This window comes from Chiloscyllium plagiosum, chromosome 20 (genome assembly GCF_004010195.1).
Source record: "Chiloscyllium plagiosum isolate BGI_BamShark_2017 chromosome 20, ASM401019v2, whole genome shotgun sequence".
In the NCBI taxonomy this organism is placed as follows: domain Eukaryota; kingdom Metazoa; phylum Chordata; class Chondrichthyes; order Orectolobiformes; family Hemiscylliidae; genus Chiloscyllium; species Chiloscyllium plagiosum.
In genome coordinates this window covers 55,784,323-55,794,478 of record NC_057729.1, presented here as the reverse complement: position 1 = coordinate 55,794,478, position 10,156 = coordinate 55,784,323, and positions in this window count along the sequence as shown.

The window sequence follows — 10,156 nt, the reverse complement described above, 5'->3', positions numbered from 1 at the left end:
TGGGCCTCCTTCACCGCCACTCCCTCACCACCCGACGCCTGGAGGAAGAACGCCTCATCTTCCACCTCGGAAGACTTCAACCCCAGGGCATCAATGTGGACTTCAGCAGTTTCCTCATTTCCCCTTCCCCCGCCTCACCCCAGTTCCAAACTTCCAGCTCAGCACTGTCCCCATGACATCTCCTACCTGCCTATCTTCTTTTCCACCTAACAACTCCACCCTCTTCCCTGACCTATCACCTTCATCCCCTCCCCCACTCACCTATTGTACTCTATGCTACTTTCTCCCTACACCCACCCACCCACTCTGCCTGTATTCCTGATGAAGGGCTTTTGCCCGAAACGTCGATTTTACTGCTCCTCGGATGCTGCTTGGTTAGCAAGGTTAGATATCATGGAATATAGGGAGAACTAGCCATTTGATACAGAACTGGCTCGAAGGTACAAGACAGAGTGTGGTGGTGAAGGGTTGCTTTTCAGACTGGAGGCCTGTGGAAAAATGGTGTGCCACAAGGATTTGTGGTGGGTCCATTGCTTTTATCATTTATATCAGTAATTTGGATGAGAACATAGGCCCAGGACCTCCATGCGGAGGACACCAAAATTGGAGGTGTAGTGGACAGTGAAGAAGATTACCTCAGAGTACAGCGGGATCTTGATCAGATGAGCCAATGGGCTGAGAAGTGGCAGATGGAGTTTAGATAAATGTGAGGTGCTGCATTTTGGAAAAGCAAATCAGACTGGGAGTTATACAGTTAATAGTAAGGCCCTCTGGAGTGTTGCTGTACAAAGAGACCTTGGAGTGCAGGTGCATACTTCCTTGAAAGTAGAGTTGTAGGTAGATAGGATAGTGAAAAAGGTGTTTGGTATGCTTTCCTTTATTGGTCAGAGCATTGAGTATAGGAGTTGGGATGTCATGTTGCAGCTGTTCTGGTCCTATTCCTATCAGAATGATGTTGTGAAACTTGAAAGGGTTCAGAAAAGGATTTGAGCTACAGGGAGAGGCTGAATAGGCTGGGGCTGTTTTCTCTGGAGCTTCGGAGGCTAAGGGGTGACCTTATAGAGGTTTATAAAATCATGAGAGGCATGGATCGGGTATAGGCTCTGTCTATACAAGGTCTTTTCCCTGGGATGGGGGAGTCCAGAACTAGAGGGAATAGGTTTAGGATGGGAGGAGAAAGATATAAAAGGGACCTAAGTGGCAACTTTTTCACGCAGAAAGTAGTGGGTGTGTTGAATGAGCTGCCAGAGGAATTGGTGGAGGCTGGTACAATTACAGCATTTAAAAGGCCTCTGGATGGATATATGAATAGGAAGGGTTTAGATTAGATTAAATTTGATTCCCTACAGTATTGAAACAGGTTCTTCAGCCCAACAAGTCCACACCAACCCTCCAAAGAGTAATCCAACCAGACTCATTTCCCTACCCTACATTTACCCCTGACTAATGCACCTAACACAATGGGCAATTCAGCATGGCCAATTCACCTGACCTGCACATCTTTGCATTGAGGGATATGGGCCAAGTGCTGGCAAATGGGACTAGATTAGCTTGGGATATCTGGTCGGCATGGTCAAGTTGGACCGAAGGGTCTGTTTCCATGCTGTACATCTCTATGAATTTATGTAATTACAGAAGACATCAGTATCCAAGGCACCAGATATAGTTTCCAGAAGAAGCAGCGATTTACCTGCACTTTATTCAGTCTAGTCTGCTGTGTTTACTGCTCACAATGTGGTCTCCTCTACATTGATGTGAATGTGCCAGTATTGGACTGGATAACCTTTTTTTTGTCCTCCAAGATAGCCTTGAAGACACACAATAACACAGAATTGCTGAGGAAAAAGCTAATAATTATGTTCTGTACCCATGAGAATAGCCTTAACTGTAATCTTGGGATGATGTCAGGTTACATGTAACTCCACCATAGTATTCTAGGTTTGCAAAATCTTCTTCACTGTTCTGTTTTGACACCATCATCTCGATAACTTTTATTATCTCTTTATTTTAATTAGTTTGTACAGTTTTAGATTATTTGTTACTTTAGTTAGACCCTCATCATACCTCTGTTATACCTATCATGTTATTCCAGTTATTTGGTTTGTCTCCAGCACCATCTTATTAATTTTTTATAATTGTCTCTCTGCCTTAATTAATCACCCTTCACTTGCTATTCAGCTGTTGACACTTTACTCGTGCCATTTGATACTTGCGATCACCTAAAAAACTTGTTATTCAGCCTGGTGACACTCCATTTGGACTAGCTTTGACACTCCTGGTTAACTGGAATTATCTTGCAATGATCTCTCCACCTATAAATTCTGTGCCTGTGCGCTTCCCTCCACTTCACCTGATGAAGGAGGAGCGCTTTGAAAGCTTGTGATTCCAAATAAGCCTGTTTTACTATAAGCTGGTATTGTGTGATGTCTGATTTTGTCCTCTACACTGGGGAGATGAAATGTAGACTGGGTGACCATTTTATAGAATACCTATGCTCTGTCCATAAAACTGACTCTGAGTTGCTAGTTGTCTGCCACTTCAACACTCCATTGTCTTCCCTGACCACCATTTTTGTCTCGGGCCTGACGCAATGCTCCAGTGAAGCTCGATGCAAGCTGGAGGAACAAAACCTCATCTTCCACCTAATTACCTCAGGACACAACATTGAGTTTCACGATTTCAGGGTGTGAACCCTCTTCCATGTTTTTTAACCACCCTTCACACCAAGGTCATGTTGTGTTCTCAGCACAACAAACCTATTTTCAACTATTCATACTTGTTTTTAGCACCCGATCAAGCACTTATCTCTCCCTTGGTTTATTATCAGCAATCACTTTGTTTACCTCCTTTTTTGTCTCTCTCAGCAGCATTCCTTCACTCCTCCCTGTCATCAGCACAAATACCATCATGTCCCAATGCCTCCTCCCCAGTCATCAGGACAAATACTATCATTTCCCAGCTGCTTTCAGTGCTGACGAAAGAGCTTTTTTTTCTTTAAGGGTGTTGTCAACCCTGTTGAGTTTCTTCAGCATTTTCTGTTTTTGTTTCAGACTGCTTGACTGGGTGCATGATGGCCTGTTAAAGATGACATTGATGTTAGGCATCTTGGGATATCCTGGAATATTCCAGCATTGAGAGTTCTTACAGCTCTGGTGACTGGGCGAATTGGAATAGTGCTGGTCAAGGGGGCCGTAAGAAATAGTTAATGAGGGGAGTTAGGGTGGCAGTAGCGTAGAGAAGCTCTCCATGAAACTCAAAGAAGCTCGCACTTAACCAAAATATTCAGCCTAACCTGTCTGTCATGAACAATCCAAGAATGCATTTAATTGCTTCAGTGACCTCTAGGTTTAATCATTTATGATTTTTTAAGTCAGTCCAATTTCCAGTTAAAAATATTTTTTGCAATCTGTTCATGGAGTTTTCAGAACAGCGAGCCAGGATTTATACTTCATATCCTTTTTCTGGCCTTTGTTCTATATTCCTTTATCTTCTTTCCTAACAAAAACGACCAAACTCAGAACTGAATATTTTAATTTACCAAGCTGTTTTTTTCACCTGTAATGCAACAGACAATGGTATAAATAGCATTTTTTTCAAAACAACTATCATTCCCTCATTTATTTCAAAGAGCTAACTGCTAGCAGAGGGACAGCTTAAAGCATTTGAAAGAGCCATTGATGATGTCTGCCTTGTGAATTGTAGTACTCTACAATCAGGCTTCTGAAATCTGTCACAGAAGAATAGAAGCCAGAGCGGGATAAAAAGTTATCAACTTGAGGTGTGAACTTTCTTTCTCTCCAAGATGCAGAATGACTTGCTGATTATTTTTTTTTATTTCAGATTTCAGCAAAAGCAGTATTTTGTTTCTCAACATCATAAATCCTCTCTGCACTCTCTTGAGTACTTGGACTTGATTTTAATAATATGACAACTCAGGTTTGCTTGCAGTACTTAGAGTGTTGTGTAATCAAGCTTTCAACCAGGTTGAACACTTCCTACTTTTCAAGTGATGTATTACTGTTAGACTCAGGTAATATTCTCAGGACCTGTCATGGCAGATGTTGGAATTTGACTTCAGTTAAAAAAAGCTGTGGAATTAAGAATCTAATTATGTTGGCTATTGGAAAACACCCATCTGGTTTCCTAATGTCCTTTAGGGGAGGTAACTGCTGTCCTAATCTGGCCTGGCCTTCATCTGACTCCAGACCCACAGCAATGTGATTGACACTTAATTGCTTTCTGGGCAATTAGGGATGGGCAATAAATGCTGGCCTAGCCAATGATGCCCTCATCCTGTAAAAAAAAAGATTCCTGGCCCTCTAGTATTAAGGCCTAATGCTTAGATTCTTTCTTTTAATTACTTTGTGGTGCAACACTTAGAGGTATTTGTACTGTGATTTTTTTATTCTTCCACAGTCTCCACCACATAGACAGGCATCTTCCAAGTAATAAAAGACTCCTCTATCATATGCCTCCCTACTGATATTTCTCAAATCAGAAAGTATTACCTCACATTTATCTGTGTTGAACTTTATTTGCTCATTCTGTAGAGGATATTAATGACCTCTATTTTTTTTTCAGTCCATCTTGGCAGTGTCTCCACCCCCTTCCCAATTTGACATGAACCAAAATACAGAAATTGGGTTTTTGATTCTAAGTTCAAAATTGTTAAAGTAACAATTGTGAACTGTGGTCCCAGCATTTCATGCTGAAACCAAACTATTTGTTTTTTTTTAAATAGCTTTACAACCTAAGGAGCTTTGGTTGCATCTTGTTGATAGTAATAGAAAGTGCTGGAAGGAGTGGTAATCAAAATGGAGGGTTGAGTTGTTAGTCTTCAGGTGTTGTATTCAATTTTGAGTCCTAACGTCTATAAAATGCCGAAATGGAAAATAAGATGTTGTTCTTCCAGTATGCATTGAACGTCACTGGAACACTGCAACAGGCCTACAGCAGATTTGTGACCATGCGAGCAAACTGATATTTTAAAATGAAGGAAGTTGGAGTGTTTGGAGGTGCACTCCTTAAAAGAGAAAAGAGTTCCTTGTTTCTCAACTGAAATAAAGAATGAAATAGAACTGTGGACCTGGACAACTTTGACTTAGCATGAAGATGTGCTAATGGAGAGAGAAGTTAAGGGTGTGTATGTAGCACTGCATGGTACTGAATGTGGATCTCAGTATACAGTGAGAACAGCAGTCTGAGAAATGTTCTATTTCTCGGAGGTACCTGTGATTCTGGGTGCACATGAAACATAAAGGACAAACCTCAGTTGGAAAAGACAGAGGGTAAGTAGCAATTTGAGACAGTTAGTGAGGAAGGAGATGTGGCTGTGAAAGTGAGTTTTGGCAAAAATCTTATTAAACACCAGAAGGGAAATAGAAAGCAACACAGGTATTAGGGAGTTTTTTTTTATTAACAGGGTTTCCTTGAAAATTCATGACTGCATGTTCTGCTGTAGACAGCTGGGTTTTGAACAGTGACTGGATAGAGAGAGAGAAAGTGTATGTGCTTGTGTGTGTGTTTGCATGTGCTTATGTGTGTGCACATGCGTGTGTCCACTAATGTGTTGTACATGCAGTGAAACCTGGTTGGATGGATCTTTTCTTTCTAAAGCTTGATATAATCTACTCTCCCAGTCACAGTCTTAACATTTTCATCATTCAAATGCCTGTTCTATATGTCAGGAATTTCTATGGCTCCTCTAAGATTACCCTATGCCCAAGCCTGGAATTTGCATAGTTTGCTTCTTTCCCTCCACTCATGCCCTCCCTCAATTTGTCTATTTCATGAAATTTATCTCCTGTGATGTTAGTCCTATTCCACTAAACTGCTGACCACCCAATTTCCTTTACTGCTAATTCCCGTATTGGCTGATATTGTGAAAGGTTCTGTCAATTCAGAAATCCTTACTTTGAAAGATTTGAGACATCATTCCCAACTATCCTCTGATTGGTTGGGAAACCCAGAATCATGTTGTTACAGAAGACATTGAAGAGCTTCAGTAAAGCCTGTTGACTGATCCAGTGAATTAGCAACTTTTTCAGTCTCCTTTCCACATGCAGAATAAAACTCTGCCCACTGTTTCAACTGAGGAACTACTGAGAATATTAAAGATATTTTATATTTTTATAGAGTCATACAGCACAGAAACAGATTCTTTGGTCAAACCAGTTGATGTCAACTAGTTCTACCTGCCTGCCCTTGGGAAACATCTCTGGGACACACGCACCAAATAACTCCATCGCCCTGTGGCTGACCCCTTCACCTCTCCCTCCCACTCTCCAAGGACATGCAAGTGCTGGGCCTCTTCCACCACCAAATCCAAGCCACCCAACACTTGGAGGAAGAACATCTTATCTTCTGCCTTGGGACCCTCCAACCACATGGCATCAATGTCAACTTCGACATTTTCCTCATCTCCCCTCCCCCTCCTCATCCTAGATCCAACCCTCCAACTCTGCACTGCTGTCTTGAACTGTCCTACCTATCCATATTCCTTCCCACCTTTCCACCCCACCCTCCCCTTTTCCAGCGCCACACTTTTTGACTCTGATCTCCAGTATCAGCAGTCCTCACTTTCGCCTTGGTCCATAAGCCTCCAAACATTTCATATTCATGTTCTTTTCTGAATGTCTTTTAAATGTTGTAACTGTATCCACTGGATTCTGGAAGTTCATTCCACACACGAACCACACTCTGTATAAAAAAAATTGCCTCTCGTGTCTCTTTTCAATCTTTCCTCTTGCACCTTAAAATGTAGCTCCTAGTCCTAAAATACCTCTCCTATGGAAAAGACACCTGCCATTCACCATATCTATGCTCATTATTTTGCAAACCTCTAAAGGTCACAGCTCAACCTCCCACACTCCAGTGACAAAAATGCAGGTATGTTTTTGAATTTGGGCCTTTTAATGATTTAAATTATCAAGGTTTGGTTGTAATATGGTTGGTAATAGCTGCTGACATGAATTTCCATCACACACAAAGCTAGGCATTTGAGAATCACCATATTCAGTAATATGTAGGCAGCTGATAGATAATATTTGGAAGAGGTGGTGACTTTTTATTTTACATTTGCTTCAAATCAAACCTAGTAGGATTTAAATGTAATAGTGGATGAAATTGATTATAAATGTATGAGCCGAGCTGTTTAAATCAAGTATTAATTCAGTATTGAAAGAATTACTGTAGGGATTGATTGAATTCCAAAGAGATTATCTTTCTTGGTAAGAATTTTCTTTCCTTATAATAGTACAAATGCTTCTCTTCCTGCTCCTGAGAAATTATTGTGCTACACTGTATTAAGAAAAATCATGCGTATACATTTAACAGGAGTTTACTGAGTTCTCTCCTACTTTCTGCACTGATGTCATGCAAAATAACTAGATGCAAGAACAAGAGGGTGAACAGCTTCTTAAGAGGAGCCTTAAACAAAAGCACAGGATGGTGTTCCTGCAATTTCACTGCACATTCATCGATCTGAGCACCCGTCAGTTCTGGTGGTGTTCCTGAAAGCTCACTGTATGTACATCGATCTGAGCACCAGTCAGTTCTGGTGGTGTTTCTGCGTTCTCACTGTATGTACATCGATCTGAGCACCAGTCAGTTCTGGTGGTGTTCCTGCATTCTCACTGTATGTACATCGATGTGAGCACCAGTCAGTTCTGGTGGTGTTCCTGAATTCTCACTGTATGTACATTGATCTGAGCACCAGTCAGTTCTGGTGGTGTTTCTGCGTTCTCACTGTATGTACGTCGATCTGAGCACCAGTCAGTTCTGCTGGTGTTCCTGCATTCTCACTGTATGTACATCGATCTGAGCACCAGTCAGTTCTGCTGGTGTTCCTGCATTCTCACTGTATGTACATTGATCTGAGCACCAGTCAGTTCTGGTGGCTGATGTTTGGAAGGGCCAAACCCTTTGATCTACCTATTCTATCACACAGCTCATCCATATTAACAGAGCTGATATTTCCTGGGACAGTGTCTATTTCTGTTGAGGCAGAGGTTTCGTTAGAGCATCACATAATTGTACTGCATCCTCCATTAAGGTAGATAGCCTTAATGGAGGATGTTTCTATTTGGATTTGGGGTCATTGTAATAGTGGATGCAATTGGTTATAAATGTATGAGCTCAGCTGTTTAAATTGAGTATATTTCAGTATTGAAAGAATTACTGTAGAGATTGATTGAATTTCAAAGAGATTATCTTTCATGGTAAAATATGTTTTTTTTAATATATATGTAAATCATCCAGATCTTGCTGTGCAGGGAACAAATTCAAAGTTTGTCGATGATAAAAAGAAAAGGGTTGGGAGCATTGTAAACTGTGGAAAAGACTTTAGAATTTCAAAATGACATTCAGTTGATGGTGTGAGTCAATAAGTTGCAGATGAACTTCAATGCAGAGAAGTGCAATGTGATATATGTTGGGACAAAGGAAATGAGGAAATAATATAAAGGATACTGTTCTAAATGTTGTGCAGGAACTGAGACATCTGGGTGTATATGTACACAATTCATTAAAGATGGCAGAGCAGGTCAAGAGAGCATCTCAGAAATCCTGTGTCACTGCTCATGGGTTCTGTGGATCCTTGCATGGTTGATGAGCCTGATCCTAGAGGCACATCTCTGACCACACATTTGGCAGGTGTTTCCAGGAGGGAGAATTGGTTCTTGACCTTGAAATCTCTGACATTCCTTTCTTTGGTTCAGTTTCTGCACTGCCTCTTCATAGAGTCATAGAGTCCCACGGCTTGGAGACAGGCCCTTCAGCCCAAACAGGTCCATGCTGACCAAAATGTCCATCCACGCTAATCCCATTTCCCTGCACTTGGCCCACATCCTTCAAATCCTTTCCTATCCATATATTTGGCAAATGTCTTTTAAATGTTGTTAATGATTTGCCTCAACCACTTCTGCTTGCAGCTCATTTCATATGCGTAAAACGGTTGCCCCTCAGGTTCCCATTTACTCTTTCCCTCTACCTTAAACTGATGCCCTCTCGTCCTTGATTCCTCAATCCTGGGAAAAAGATTGAGTGCATTCACCCTATCCATGCCTCTCATGATTTTATACACTTCTATATGATGCCCCAATGGTTCCTATGCACGAAAGAAAAAAAGGCCTAGCTTGTCCAACCTCTCCCTATAACTCAGTCCCTTGAATCCTGATAACGTCCTTATAAATTTCTTCTACACTCTTTCCAGTGTAATAACATCCTTCCTGTAGCAAGGTGACCAAGCTGAACACAATACTCTAAGTGTGGCCTCACTAACATCCAGCACAACTTTAACATAGGTTCCTAACTTCTATACTCATTGTCCTAACTGATGAAGGCCAATGTGCCAAAAGCCTTCTTCATTGCCCTGTCTACCTGTGACTCCACTTTCAGAGAACTGTGCATCTGAACGCCAAGGTCTCTCTGTTCAACTTACACCCCTTAAGGCCTGACTATTCACCATGAAACTCCTACCTTGATTTGACTTTCCAAAATGCAACATCGCACATTTATCTATATTAAACTCCATTTGACATTTCTCGGCCCATTTCCCCAGCTAATCTTCCTCACTGTCCATGATACTTATTTTACTGTCATCTGCAAACTTACTAATCATGCCCTGTACATTCTCAACCAAATCATTAATATAGATAACAAACAGCAATGGGCTCAGCACTGACCCCTGAGGCACTCCAGTAATCACAGGCCTCCTGTCCAACAAGCAACCTTCCTCTATTACCCTGTGCTTCCTACCATCAAGCCAATTGTGTATCCAGTTTGCCAGCTCTCCCTGGATTCAATGCAATCTAATCTGCTAGAGCAGCCTACAATGTGGAACCTTATCAAAGGTCTTACTGAAAATCCATATAGACTACGTCTCCAGCCCTGCTCTCATCAATCTTCCTGGTCACTTTATCAAAACAAATCTGTGAGGCATGATCTCCAATGCACAAAGTCATGCTGACTACTCCTAATCAAACCCTGTCTTTCGAAATGCATGTATATCTTATCCTTCAGAATCTTCTCAAGTAACTTAACTACCACAAATGTTAAGCTTACTGGTCTATAGTTGCCAGGTTTTTCTTTGCAACCCTTCTTGAATAATGGCACAATATTTGCTACCCTCCAGTCATCTGAGACCTCATCCTTGGTT